Consider the following 14,839-nt stretch of genomic DNA (forward strand, 5'->3'; position numbering starts at 1 on the left):
ATGTCAACTACGGTTGATGGAAACGTGCCTAACTCTTTTTTTTTCAGATTGATGCAAATAGACCCATTCTTTTAAAAGAACAGAGATCTGAGTTGAGATGCCGCCATGTAACAACTGATTTTCAACTTCTTTTGCACCTCCTTGGCTCTTGGCTGACATTTCAACCATAAATTTGTGCAGAAAATGTCTCTTTAGAGTGCAGGAAATTAAGTGTGCTCAAAATCTTCTGGGGGAGAAACCCCCAGGCCCCCAATCCTAAATTCATGACTAAATATTTTGTTTCTAAATAGTATTAAAATTTATTCTTGTCTTGTTATAATGACCCCAAACTTGTGCAATGTCACGTCTCATGGGCTAAGTGTTTCTACATGCCCCTAATCTGAGCCCTTAAATGTCCCCACAACTTTTCAACACAAAGCACGCAAACCTTAGGGTGTGTGCCATGCTGTATAGACAATGATGATAATTACAACATAACATAATAATTATGATTATAACACACTCACACTAACATCATAACACACACAAAGTGAGACTACCTGCTGTCACCTACTGCTGGTGATCACCCACTGACATCAGTGTTGCATTTACATTATTTTTGTAGCTAGCATAATTTCCTAATGGATTCCATTGTTGATACCTCGTTGGTCACGTTGTATTTCAATGCCTGTAGTGTAGTGTTTGGCTGCCTGCTTCTTTCTTCTTGTACGCAGTGGGAGGGACAGATGTACTCTCACCGTGATCACGTCCCAGGTTTATCCTGTCTGTTCCAATTGCAACTGAGACAGACCAGCCTTTGTTTGTGGCCATTGTGAGCTAACAGCTTTAGGAAACAATGGTCATCTCAGCATGCTTCACTGCATTAAAAGTGGGATTTTTGTCCCTGGAAACTGCCTTGAATCCCCAGCAGTTATTGGTCGTTTTCGGCGCTGTGCCGAAAATCATATCCCCCCCCTTCCCTGGAGGATCTGATTGGTTGGTAGATCTGTCTTTATTGGTCACCTTGGGCCTTTAGAAACACAGACTTGGGTAAACCCCTCAACGCTAATAATAATGTAGAATTAAGAACTCTGTATTAAATAAATACTGTGCTTACTGAAGACTACATTCATGTTACATGTAGTATTCATGCTCATGAATTTACGAGACACATCTTGATTACAATTAAATTTATTTGTTAAAAAGGCAAATGTGAAAAAACATTTACAAATCATATCAAATGCTGGGTGTAGCTGTCCACCTCTGAGTCACATGGTGGTGGCTGTCAGAACAGCATCCATTGTACAGACACCTGTGATGCAGTGCTTTATAATTTGGATTGGCCTTCCAGCCTTGTCTGCAGCGTGCAAAAGAGGTCGCGGTTTCCTGGCCGCAAGACTCACTCAAAACTGCAATCTTCCTCATTTGACATCAGAGCTATAGTGACGTAACTTGATCTGCTGCCAATACGCCTCACTTCCAGCAGCGGTAAACACAAACAGAACAGACAAGGTACATTTGTAACTCACTTCTGCTACAAAGCAGAAAACATACAGCTTACAAAAATAATCACAGAAAAAACAGTAATAAACTATAAACTATATTTATATATAACAAGAGTCATCAACTTACTTTCATGTCAGTGCACAGCCTGCTCTCCAACACACACACACACACACACACACACACACCGGGAACTCAGCATGTATATCTCACCTCTAAATTAAACAGAAAATTAACTAAATTGTTCTTTAAATGGGCCAGTTCAAACCTTTAAAAGGCAACATGAAAAAAAACAAACAAAAGAATCAGCAGAAATACAACTTAGAAAGCTATTAGAAAAGTAAATCTACTAAATTAAACATTGACTTAAACAAGCAAATAAATTAAAATTCACATACAAGGCTCCATATTTCATTACTTTGTTATAAAAAAAAATTTATTCACAGTTCAGGTCTTATAGATGCACTAAAATCATATTAGAAAGCATCTGTAATTCCATCTAGCAACCACAGCTAAATATAGCATATGTGCGAGAAAACAGCTCTACATATTATTATATATGTATATTATTATTATCATTTTTATCATATATAGTGTTCAACATTTCAATAACAACATGTTGTGTTCAACATGTTGAATAACAAAATGCACCGATACAGCTAATGTATAATAGCCAGTGAGACAAACCCAAACCTTCCTTATCTTCTCCCTGTTTTTTTCTGTCTTACCGCTTCAGCTGCTGATGACGTCTCTCTGTCTCTGTCACAGAACGACCAGAGCACCGGCATTTCTCTTGGTACTTTGGTAGTGAGTCCAACTATCTTTTGACCATTAGCAGCGGGGCAGGGAGGGGGTTCCGGTCGGTTGTCGTCTTAAACATTACTTGTATACTGCTCATGAATCACTGTTCTCATTGAAAGTAAAGTTATTTGTTTTAGGAGCACATGTGAGAGCGTGTGGGCAGGGATAATGACAGCTGTGCACAGAGAATAGTGTCACACGCACCTTTTCTGTTTCTTAAATTGCACACTTTTTGCGGTTATGTAATAGCACATGACGACATTAGATAGATAGACATAGATAGATAGATACTTTATTTATCCCGAGGGAAATTCAAGTATCCTGTAGCATACGAAACATACATTAAACCCATATTAAAATAAAATTAAAATAATTTATAACACAGTAGCCACAGTAAACAGTGAAAATGGAGTGCAGATGGAAGTAAAGAGAACAGATTTTGTCATTTGTCCTCCCTGCCATGAATAGGAGCTGTTGGACAGTCTGATGGCCAGGGGGACGAAAGAGTTTTTTGTCTGTTGGTGGAGCTGGGCTGGGACAGCAGTCTGCCACTGAACACATTCCTCTGCCCGATGAAGGTGTTGTGCAGAGGGTGGTGTGCGTGGTCCAGTATGGACAGCAGTTTGTCCAATTTGCAATTGCGATTTCATTAATTGTGCAGCCTTATATAAGAGCAGAGTAACATGCTGAAACGGCTTTTCTAACACTGTTTTCCAGCAAAACTCATTAAAAACTGCAGTTAGTGAACTCAAATCACACCAGGACTCACACAGGACAGGTCTGATAATACATACAACAGAATACAGCGGTTTCCTTTTAGTTACACTTGATAACTTTTATTGACTGAGCTGCAACTTACCTTGTGCCCACAGCTCGTGCCATTGTAAACGACTGGACGTTGTAAGGGACCTACATCATCACGCTGACCACGTCCATCCCAGACAAATTAAGCAAAAAGAGTATTTATACGTTCAAAAGCTTGCTGGGCTGAGAAAGGGTAAAATAAATTCTTACTTTTTTAGTCTGGAGGTCTCCTTCTTCTTCTTGACCATTATTAGTGATTGGCAAATAATGAATTGGCGCACTAGCGCCACCAACTGGTAAGAAGCGTGGATCCAAGGATTAGTCCTTATTTTATTAACAATTGTTAAAAGAATCTGCGGAGAGCATTGATAAAAATGGAGGAGCTCATAGAGTCTATGACCTCTATGTGGACGGCTCTCGTTGTCATGCAAGTAAATAGCACTGCCCATCTCTTACTATTTGCTTGCTGACCTCTTGTGTGTCGTGCAGTAACCTCTGTTGGACCGTGAATTTAAATTACCATTTTTAAACTATGTGTAGTCCAAGTTAATCAGTTTTATTACAGGTAAATGAATAAAGTTTACAGAGCTCTGGGTCGATCTACCTTTCTCTGACAAACAACAAGCTGTATCAGTTCATGAAGTCTGACGGGCTATCTGTCCCTGACCCAGTGTTTTATTATACATCGTCATGTCATAAAACAATAAAACAAAAGTGTAAGTCAGTCCATGATTGGCCCACGTCCTCTGACCCCAATCTTTGTCATGTGACTTCACGAACCACCATGCTATTGCTGGGCAGATTACGAGCGTAGTTCCTGAAATGAGATATCTTGGAGAAGAGATGTTTGTACCACATTCCAAACCACCCCTCACCCATTGTTCAAGTCTCCTTATCTGATCATGCAGAGATCCCCTGTTTTTGCACCTCTCCAAAAAACACACACATCAGGTCTAGTTTAATAAATGATAAACCAACATTTAAACTTCTACCTATAAAATACATCAGAGATCAATATAAGAAAACACAATACTAGTAGTTACCCTGAGTAATACAAAAATCATACTATGTTAATCTCTCACCTCCCAAGGCCCAAAGATGTCCAGCTCTACGTAGGAGAATGGGGGGTCCATATGTAACGGGTGTGGTTAGGGGCGTGTGAAGGACGACTCGAGATGGCTTCTGTTTCTTTTTTCTTCTTTTCTTTTTTTTTTTTTTTTTTTTTACAATTTATTGGCTCCTGTAGAACACAATGCACATATTAATTGCCTTCTGGCTTCCTCTTACTGCACCTCTGCTTCCCTCAGCAGTGCAAAACGAGACTGCTGACAACTTCTTGTATTAAAATACATCACAAATACATTATCTTAACATTACATGAGGTATTTTACTCAGAGTGCACACTACTCATAGAGAGCCATTAACACTGTCCAGAAAATATAAAGCATTAAATGCAACAAATCCATAAAAACAGCACGTTTCCTTAAAACAAAATAGCAACAGTGACACCTGGTGGGCTGAAAAAAAAGTGTGTGTGTGTAAGGTGACAGAGACAACAACCTTATGTGGGACTTATGTGTATAGTTTGGTGAGTTTTCGAGTATGTTTAGTCCCCCAAAATTGAGGTTACTAAAAACATTTTCTAATAATCCCTTCACACGTTTTGTGCTCGGGCCCTAATAATAGTAAAAGAACATGCATAAAAGATTAAATGTAAGAGGACACAATTTTCTGTCACAACACCACTCAGCTGGTTTGGGGAAATATTACAGTAGGTATACGTTATATGGCAGGATGGTTTATTGGTGAGGGGTGTCCGACCGATTTAGGGGGGCCACCTGGGACAAAAATGCCAGGGAAGATTTCTTGTCCCAGTCCAGCCCTGCCTTGTACACCTGTGGCAGGTTCAGACTGGGTTCTCTGGAAAGTCCCAGAGACTTAAGCGGCTGCTGTATAGGCTCTGTGATGCTCAACAATAGAGCCATGTCAGGAAGCTCCCTGACTGCACTGACACTGGGAACAGAGACAAACAGCTGCACACTGCTCTACCTTCAAGCTCTGGCTTCATTATTGAGCAGGGCAGGTGAAGTCGGATCCCGTTAAGATTAAGAAAGTGGGAGGGGGGTCATGTGATGGCAAGTTAAAGTGGATGATGAAGCTGGAAGAAAAAGCTGGAAAAAAACACACAGAACAGATTTTCATTCCTATATTTGCCTTATTCAAAGAGGAAAGTCGAAAGGAATGGCCCCGGTCGCCCCGGCCTTTCTTTGTGGAGTTGCATGTTCTCCCAGCGTAGGTTTCCTCTAGGTGCTCCGGTTTCCCCCACCATCAAAAACTGGAGGTTATGAATATAACCAATGATGCCTGAGGGAGGTAAACGAGGTACAACACATTAGTATGGGGATTGCGTCCTCGCGAGACCAACCTGAAGAAACTTTATCTAAACACCTGTCAGGGCCAATGAGACTGTTGCAGGCAAGGGGGGGTCCCGCCTTCCCCTGGGTCTATAAAAACCCCTGCACAGTCTCATCTCTTCAATCTAAACTGCACTTTACCGAGTTAGCCGGTGGCGAGGGGCTGACCTGTGTTGTACCTCGTTTCCCTCCCTCAGGGAACATTGGTTATATTCATAACCTCCAGTTCCCTTTTGGTCAGTACACTCGGTACAACACATAGGTATAGGGATATATCATCACGCCCTGAGGCACCCTCTGCAGCTCGTCTAAGTAGATCCAGCCCTGGGACAGCTTGACTTGTGATGTTATATCCATCACTTCGCTGCTGAGAGCACTGACAGGGTGACATCCCATGCTGTCACGTCCAGACAATAAAACTTCATGAAAGTGTGTGGAGAAGCCCAGCTCGTGGCGGAGCAGACCTCCTCCACTGGAACCCCTTTGAAAAGGGCCCAAGAAGCAGCCATGCCCTCGGTGGAGTGCATGTGCATCTGTGCACCCTTCTGTGCATAAGTACGAGAAATTGCCTCCACAACCCAGTGAGAAAGACGGTGCTTAGACAACGCTTTCCCCTTTGCTGGGTTGGCAAAGCAGACAAAGAGCTGGTCCGTTGTCCGCTTCTCCCCTGTCTGGTCCACATAAATGCGCAACACGCGCACCGGGCACAAACCGTGAAAGCGCTGCTGCTCGGACCAGAGCGAGGTCCCACTGCGGGATCATGGTTTTACGCATCGGTCTCTTCCTAAATACTCCCTTCATGAAGCGCACCACCAGAGGATGAGAACCAGGGGATTTTCCCACATGGCAAGCGGAGATAGCCGATAAATAGACCTTTATAGTAGAGAAGGAGAGGCCTTTTAATAGCAATTCCTGAAGGAATGATAGAATATCCACTACAGAGCTTTCCTGGATCACCGATAAGCCCTCCAGGCGCACATGCTCCAGCGTGGCCTTTATCAAGGCTATTGGGGCAAACATGTAAAGTAGGGACCGCAGCCACGGGCGTGCTGTCGTCCCGTAGCAAGAAGAACATAGGACAGTGCGTGTTTGCCTTGGAGGCGAAGAGATCTATGGTGGCCCTGCCGAACTGATCCCAGATCTGCTCCAACACATCCGGGTGGAGTCTCCACTCCCTCGACAGGGGAAACCCTCTAGAAATAGATCTGCGCTGCTGTTTAGCACATCCGGGACGTGCGTCGCTCTGAGAGACAGTAGACACGTGCTGCTCGATGAGAGCAGGCTGTGGGAGAGAGAAAGCAGGGGAAGGGAGTATGTCCCCATTGCCTGGTGATGTGTGCGACGACACACACATTGTCGCTGCATACCAGAATGTGGTGTCCCGCCAGCAGACCTGAAACACAGCTAACAGTTCCAGTACATTGATGTGCCATGTTCTCTCCGTCTGCACAGGTCCCGTTCACGTGAACGTTCCTGCAAATGCCACCCCAGCCCCTCCTGGAGGCGTCCATGGTTACCAGTACGCGAGAAAGGATCCGGCCCAGAGGGGCTCCCCTGCTCAACCTGGCGGAGTCCCTCCACGGGAGCAGAGTGCTCATGCACGATTGCGTGACTCTCACTCTCCTGTCCTTCCGGTGGTGTAGGGATGCCTGTCAGGCATGCACCCATTGCTGAAACCTCCTCATCAGCAGCAGGCCCAGAGGCACTGGAATCATGGATGCCATAAAACCCAGCAACTGCTGGCAAGGGCGGAGGTGGACGATGTGATGCAGCTGAAACAGCGCTACACAACGGTTGAAAGCCGCTATTCTCCAAGGCAAGAGCCGAGGTTGATTCTCCACAGAATCTAGCTCCAGTCCTAAGAAGCCGATTTTTTGACTGGGGGTTAGGGAGCTCTTTTCCCTATTTATTATGAAGCCCAGACCCTCCAGGTGAGATAGCAGCCTGGATGTGTGGATCCTGGCCTGATGAGCTGAATCAGTCAGGATCAGCAGATCATCTAGGTAGTCGAGGATTCGGATCCCTTGACCTCTGAGGGGAGCTAGAGCTGCCTCTAAACACTTGGTGAAAGTGCGGGGATTGAGGGATAATCCGAACAGCAGCACCTGGTATTCGTATGCTGTGCCCTCATACGCGAAGCGTAGAAACCATCTGTGCTTCGGCAGTATGGCCACGTGAAAATAAGCATCCTTCAGATCCACTGTAGTGCACCAATCTCCTGGTCAGACTGATCAGCATTCTGAACTTGAATTTTCTCAGGTATTTGTTCAGCACTCTCAGATCCAGAATGGGACGGAGGCCCCCGTCCCTTTTTGGAATGTAATGGCTGTAAAACCCCCTTTGAGCTTTGTGTGTGGGAACAATGTTTATTGCCTGTTTCTCCAGAAAGAGAGAAGATTTCTTCCCTCAGCACAGGGGCAGCGGATGGGTGCACACAGCTCCTCTGAACAGTGGAGGGCGTTTCATTAATTGCAGTCTGTAGCCCTGGACTACAGTATCCATAACCACTGCGAGGCTATGCAGGCTTGCCAGGTGGCCTGTCTCGCGGCCAGCCTGTTCAGCATTACCATTTGCAGTACAACTACGCCCTCTGCTGGGGAACTGGGGCAACGGCCAGGATTTGTCTGAAAGGCCGTACATTTCTGTGGGCAAGAGGCTATTATTTCGCCTTTGTCCGTGATTTGAGGATTTTGAGTGGGGAGAACACAACCCTTTCTTAGCACACTGGTACAATGAACATTGTGTACACAACAACAACATGTTACTGTGCTGTGGGACCCTGCACAAGGGCCACATTGACCTTCTTCGGCACAAGTAACATAATGTAAAGTTTGTGTGAGTTGGGGGGCATGAGTTATTGGGTGCAACTGTATGTTTAGGAGCACAGTGGAAATGAGGAATCTCTCGGTTTATCCCTGTGGGTTGAGAATCCTTGAAACGCGGGGAGATAGTGAGCGCCCCCGGCTCTGCCTCCCCAACCGTGGCCGGGAAAGCTAGGCGGATGACTGCCTTCTCCCTTTCACCGCTTGTGCCGCTTTTGGGGCCACCGCCTGTTTAGGGACAAAACGATGTCAAAGCCCACAGAGACTGTTTCGGCTGGGACCAGGACTGAGGCCACAGCTCAGGCAGAGTCGCCAATGGCCGGTGAGAGAAATCTTCTGGAGAGGGTCTCTTCTGGGCCCGCGCGTCGGGGAAGGGAGAGCGACCGGGGATGGAAGCACCTCTGCTCGCTGGGAAGGCACAGGTCGATGAAGGCCTCGGTTGGGAGGTCACCAACTCCGAGGGCCTGGCTCTGCTCCATGTCCTCTTCACCACCAGCTTCGGGGTCCCCGTCTCAGAAACCTCCCGAAGTGGCCAGAGACAACAGTACACCTAGCGTAACACCATGACTGTCCCGCCCTGATGTCATCGTCCACATGGTCAAGTTCCAACTCTGTGGAAGAGCCGGTGGCTTCAGACAGCAGAGGGTCCTCTCGAGCGGCTGAGCTTCCCAGCACCTTGCTCAAGAAAGCCACCCATCTCTCCTTCGGAGCCGGCGGCAGTGCGCACAGGAATCCGAGCTGGTAAGTGCAGCTTTGGCATGCAACATACAGACTGGACAAGCGCAGTGGGTATCTGTCTTGGAAAGGGAGAATCCACATGTGCTCGGGCGTGGGTGGCTTTTGGGCTTTCTAGCGGCGCTAGCTCTGCTAGACACACTAGAAGGACCCTTCTTTTTCTCCGGGGCCATTTCGTTATGTCGCCAGTTAGAGGCTAAACAGGCGGGGGTCGCTAAACGGGTGTGTCGGAATGGTTTGTATGTTTTAGCTTGCGCTAAACGATATGTTAGCTTGCGCCAAACTGGTATGGACTGGGGTATCTGTTAGTGTGGGCTAAACGGATATATGTTAGCTGGGCTAAACAAATATCTGTTAGCTGGGCTAAATGAGTGTTAGCGAGCTAAGCAGGACCACGCAGAAACAACTTGATAACCCTGGGCAGGGAGCAAGCTCACCTCCTATCGGACAGTTGAATCGCTAACAAGGGTTCTGCTAAAGTCAGGTTTTGCGAGATGAAGTGCAAATACATTGAGGAGATGAGACTGTGCAGTGGCTTTTATAGCCCCAGGGGAAGGCAGGACCCCCCTCCCCTCCTTGCCTGCAACAGTCTCATTGGCCCTGACAGGCGTTTTGATAAAGTTTCTTCAGGTTGGTCTCACGAGGACGCAATCCCCATACTAATGTGTACTAGTGTACCGACCGAAAGGGAACATGTAAGGTTCTCCAGTCAGTGCCATCGACCAGACACTGCTCCCTTCAGGGATGGGTTAAATGCAGAGAATGAAACTAAATAACAAGCACATGCAGAACGGGAATACAGCTTAGCAGAATTAATGTCAGCTATCAGAGATGGTAACAAAGCAATAACCAGCAAGTTTGAGTAAGTGAACTCGACACTGAAGAAGAGACAACCAAATAAGAAGACGCGGTCTTTGAAGGACGACCTGAATAGAATCAATAATGATATGGATGAATGACGAGAAGACAGTAAACAATCTCAAAGCAAAGGTGGATGACATGGAAAATCGGATGTTTGATGACACAAAAAGATCCTGCAAGAAAGTGGATTCTGGTCTATCCTGCTCGCCTACTACTGAAATTTCCTATCACTCCTTTTTTCTCTTTCTCAGAAATAATCCAGATCAGCAGATGGCACCATATAAATAAGTTCCTTTATTTATTTCTCTTTATTAAGTGCTGGTTCCCTTCTTATTTATAGACCTTTATTGTCACTCCATTACTCAGTGACCTCCACTGGCTCCCCGTGGCCTCCAGAATCAAATTCAAGTCACTAATGTTTGCATACAGAGTGACTACTGGGTCTGCACCCATCTACCTAAACTCCATAATACAAAGTTACGTTGCTCGTTTGATGCTCTGTTGATGCTTGTCTGCCAAATGAGTAAATGTAAATGTAAATGTATTGCCGCTGGTATTCATGTGCTGCTGGTTCAGACTGTTGAAACGGATTGATGTGTTTGCCTATCTGCAGACATGTAAAAGAACGTTTCTTATCAGGCTCCTTAGTGTTGCAACGTTTATAGTTTGTCTGTTTTAATTATATTCAGTACTCAGAAATAGAGGGAGTGCTGTTATGTCAAGGATCTGTCCTCGGACCAATCCTCTTAACTTTATATACGCTTCCTTTAGGCAATATTATCAGGAAATATTCCATAAACTTTCATTGTTACGCAGATGATAGTTATATCTATCGATCAAGCCAGATGAAACTCATCAGTTAGCTAAACTTCAAATGTGCCTTCAGGATGTTAAAACCTGGATGACCTGTAATTTTCTAATGTTAAACTCAGATAAAACTGAAGTTACTGTTCTGGGGCCCAGGCACCTCCGTGACGCATTATCTAAAGATATAGTTTCCCTTGATGGCATCGCCCTGGCCTCCAGCACCACCGTGAGGAATCTTGGAGTTATCTTTGATCAGGACATGTCGTTTAAGTCTCACATTAAGCAAATTTCAAGGACTGCCTTAATTCACCTACGTAATATTGCGAAAATCAGGAACATCCTGTCTAAAAATGATGCAGAAAAACTAGTCCATGCATTTGTTACTTCTAGGCTGGATTACTGCAATTCCTTATTATCAGGCTGCTCGAAAAAGTCCATTAAGACTCTTCAGCTGATCCAGAATGCTGCAGCATGTGCTCTGAACCAGGAAAAGAGATCATATTTCTCCTGTCTTAGCTTCTCTGCATTGGCCTCCAGTAAAATCCAGAATATAATTTAAAATCATTCTTCTCACCTACAAAGCTCTTAATGGTCAGGCACCATCTTATCTTAAAGAGCTCATAGTACCTTACTATTCCACCAGAGCACTGCACTCCCAGAATGCAGGGTTACTTGTGGTTCCTAGAGTCTCCAGATGTAGACTAGGAGCCAGAGCGTTCAGCTATCAAGCTCCTCTCCTGTGGAACCAGGTTCCAGTTTGGGTTCAGGAGGCAGACACCATCTCCACATTTAAGAGTAGGCTTAAGACTTTCCTCTTTGATAAAGCTTATAGTTAGGGCTGGCTCAGGTGAGTCCTGAACCATCTCTTAGTTATGCTGCTATAGGCCTAGACTGCCGGGGGATTTCCCATGATGCACTGAGCTCCTCTCTCCTCTTCTTTCTCTCCCTCTGTATGCAACCTCATCCCATTATTGGATGTTACTAACTCAACTTCTCCCCTTTCCGGTAGTCTTGTGCTTTCTCGTCCCTCTCCTCTCTCCTCCTATCAGTTCCTGCAGGTGTTTCTGGCTCTGGAGCTGTGGAGTCTGGATCTGTGGTTGCGAGTCACCTGCTGCCCCCGTGTTCCTGCTCGACACCTTCTGCTACAACAACTATTGTTACTAGTCCTATTATTATTATTGTTATTATAATCATTAACATTACAATTATTATCATTAACACTACTATAAATATCTGTATCATTTTTCATTTAGTCTATAGCAACTCAGTGTGTCTCTACCTCTGTGTGTATATTGTGTAGGCTGCCTCCCTCCCCTCTCTCTCCTTCCATCCCTCTCTCTTTCTCTCTGTTCCTCTCTCGCCCTCTCTCTCTCTCTCTCTCTCACCCCCAACCGGTGGAGGCAGATGGCCGCCCACCCTGAGCCATGGTTCTGCTCGAGGTTTCTGCCTCTTAAAAGGAAGTTTTTCCTTGCCTCTGTCGCCTAGTGCTTGCTCTTGGTGGGAATTGTTGGGCTTCTGTAAATAACATCACAGAGTATGGTCTACACCTGCTCTTTTCTGAAAAGTTCTGTGAGATAAATGTTGTTGTGATTTGGCGCTATATAAATAAAATTGAATTGAATTATGTTACTGGCCGTCAATGCGCTTCATTTGTACTTAGATGTGCAAACTTCTGTGCATTATGTTTTAGGCCCCATGCCCATGCCCATTTTAGTTTTAAAAACGGAGAATTAAAATGAATATGATCTCTGTCTACACCAGCGTTTTACAGTTGATCTCCATCTACATTAAAACCGGGCCGCAACTCAGTATACAGGTGCTGGTCATATAATTAGAATATCATGAAAAAGTTGATTTATTTTAGAAAGTCCATTCAAAAAGTGAAACTTGTATAATGTATACATTCATTACACACAGACTGATATATTTCAAATGTTTATTTCATTTAATTGTGATGATTAAAACTGACAACTAATGAAAATCCCAAATTCAGTATCTCAGAAAATTTGAATATTGTGAAAAGGTTCAATATTGAAGACACCTGGTGCCACACTCTAATCAGCTAATTAACTCAAAACACCTGCAAAGGCCTTTAAATGGTCTCTCAGTCTAGTTCTGTAGGCTTCACAATCATGGGGAAGACTGCTGACTTGACAGCTGTCCAAAAGACGACCATTGACACCTTGCACAAGGAGGGCAAGACACAAAAGGTCATTGCTAAAGAGGCTGGCTGTTCACAGAGCTCTGTGTCCAAGCACATTAATAGAGAGGTGAAGGGAAGGAAAAGATGTGGTAGAAAAAAATGTACAAGCTATAGGGATAACCGCACCCTGGAGAGGATTGTGAAACAAAACCCATTAAAAAATGTGGGGGAGATTCACAAAGAGTGGACTGCAGCTGGAGTCAGTGCTTCAAGAACCACCACGCACAGACGTATGCAAGACATGGGTTTCAGCTGTAGCATTCCTTGTGTCAAGCCACTCTTGAACAAGACACAGTGTCAGAAGCGTCTCGCCTGGGCTAAAGACAAAAAGGACTGGACTGCTGCTGAGTGGTCCAAAGTTATGTTCTCTGATGAAAGGAAATTTTGCGTTTCCTTTGGAAATCAAGGTCCCAGAGTCTGGAGGAAGAGAGGAGAGGCACACAATCCACGTTGCTTGAAGTCCAGTGTAAATTTTCTACAGTCAGTGATGGTTTGGGGTGCCATGTCATCTGCTGGTGTTGGTCCACTGTGTTTTCTGAGGTCCAAGGTCAACGCAGCCGTCTACCAGGAAGTTTTAGAGCACTTCATGCTTCCTGCTGCTGACCAACTTTATGGAGATGCAGATTTCATTTTCCAACAGGACTTGGCACCTGCACACAGTGCCAAAGCTACCAGTACCTGGTTTAAGGACCATGGTATCCCTGTTCTTAATTGGCCAGCATACTCGCCTGACCTTAACCCTATAGAAAATCTATGGGATATTGTGAAGAGGAAGATGCGATACGCCAGACCCAACAATGCAGAAGAGCTGAAGGCCACTATCAGAGCAACCTGGGCTCTCATAACACCTGAGCAGTGCCACAGATTGATTGACTCCATGCCATTGCTGCAGTAATTCAGGCAAAAGGAGCCCCAACTAAGTATTGAGTGCTGTACACGCTCATACTTTTCATGTTCATACTTTTCAGTTGGCCAACATTTCTAAAAATCCTTTTTTTGTATTGGTCTTAAGTAATATTCTAATTTTCGGAGATACTGAATTTGGGATTTTCATTAGTTGTCAGTTTTAATCATCACAATTAAATGAAATAAACAATTGAAATATATCAGTCTGTGTGTAATGAATGAATATAATATCCAAGTTTCACTTTTTGAATGGAATTACTGAAATAAATCAACTTTTTGATTATTTTCTAATTATATGACCAGCACCTGTACATGCTACAATGACCAGACAAGGGCTGAACAGACAGACCACACATATATACCAGGGATAATGACTAGGGCGGGAGCAACACAGGTGAAAGACATGAGGCTAACGAGACACAGAGAGACAGCAGGGAAAACAGAGAGACACCAATAAAGCCATAGGGAAACTAATAACCAGGAAGAAACAGAATATAAATAACTGATCTAGAACACAAGCAGACACATCACAAATATACCAATAAACTAAAACTAACTGGGAAAACAGACTGAACTAAGATTAAACAGAGCACAACACAAACATGGACAAAATGATACAGAAGTGCACAGACCAGGAATGACACTAAACATGAACTAAATGAGAGAAGCAGAGGCAAACAGAAGGACACATGAAACAATGGCAAAACCCAGAAACCCACAGGGGAAAAAAATACAACTCATAACACCCACTGCATTTTAAGGTGCAATGAACACACCCATGCGTGTGTGTGTGTGTGTGTATATATATATATATATATATGTGTATATGTTATATATATATAGTATATACTGTATGTATATATGTGGTAGTTACCATTTTTTAACATTTTGACAGTTTGACCCAATAAAATTTTTAACATATATATCATGTTTGTAAGACAGAATGTTTTTTTAAGTAATACGTTTTAGAATAAAATATAAAGGGATGTGAGTTTAAATTAAAT

The sequence above is a fragment of the Micropterus salmoides genome, unplaced genomic scaffold (assembly GCF_014851395.1).
Source record: "Micropterus salmoides isolate LMB-PRFRI ecotype aquatic unplaced genomic scaffold, ASM1485139v1 Ms_hic_scaffold_1, whole genome shotgun sequence".
In the NCBI taxonomy this organism is placed as follows: Eukaryota; Metazoa; Chordata; class Actinopteri; order Centrarchiformes; family Centrarchidae; genus Micropterus; species Micropterus salmoides.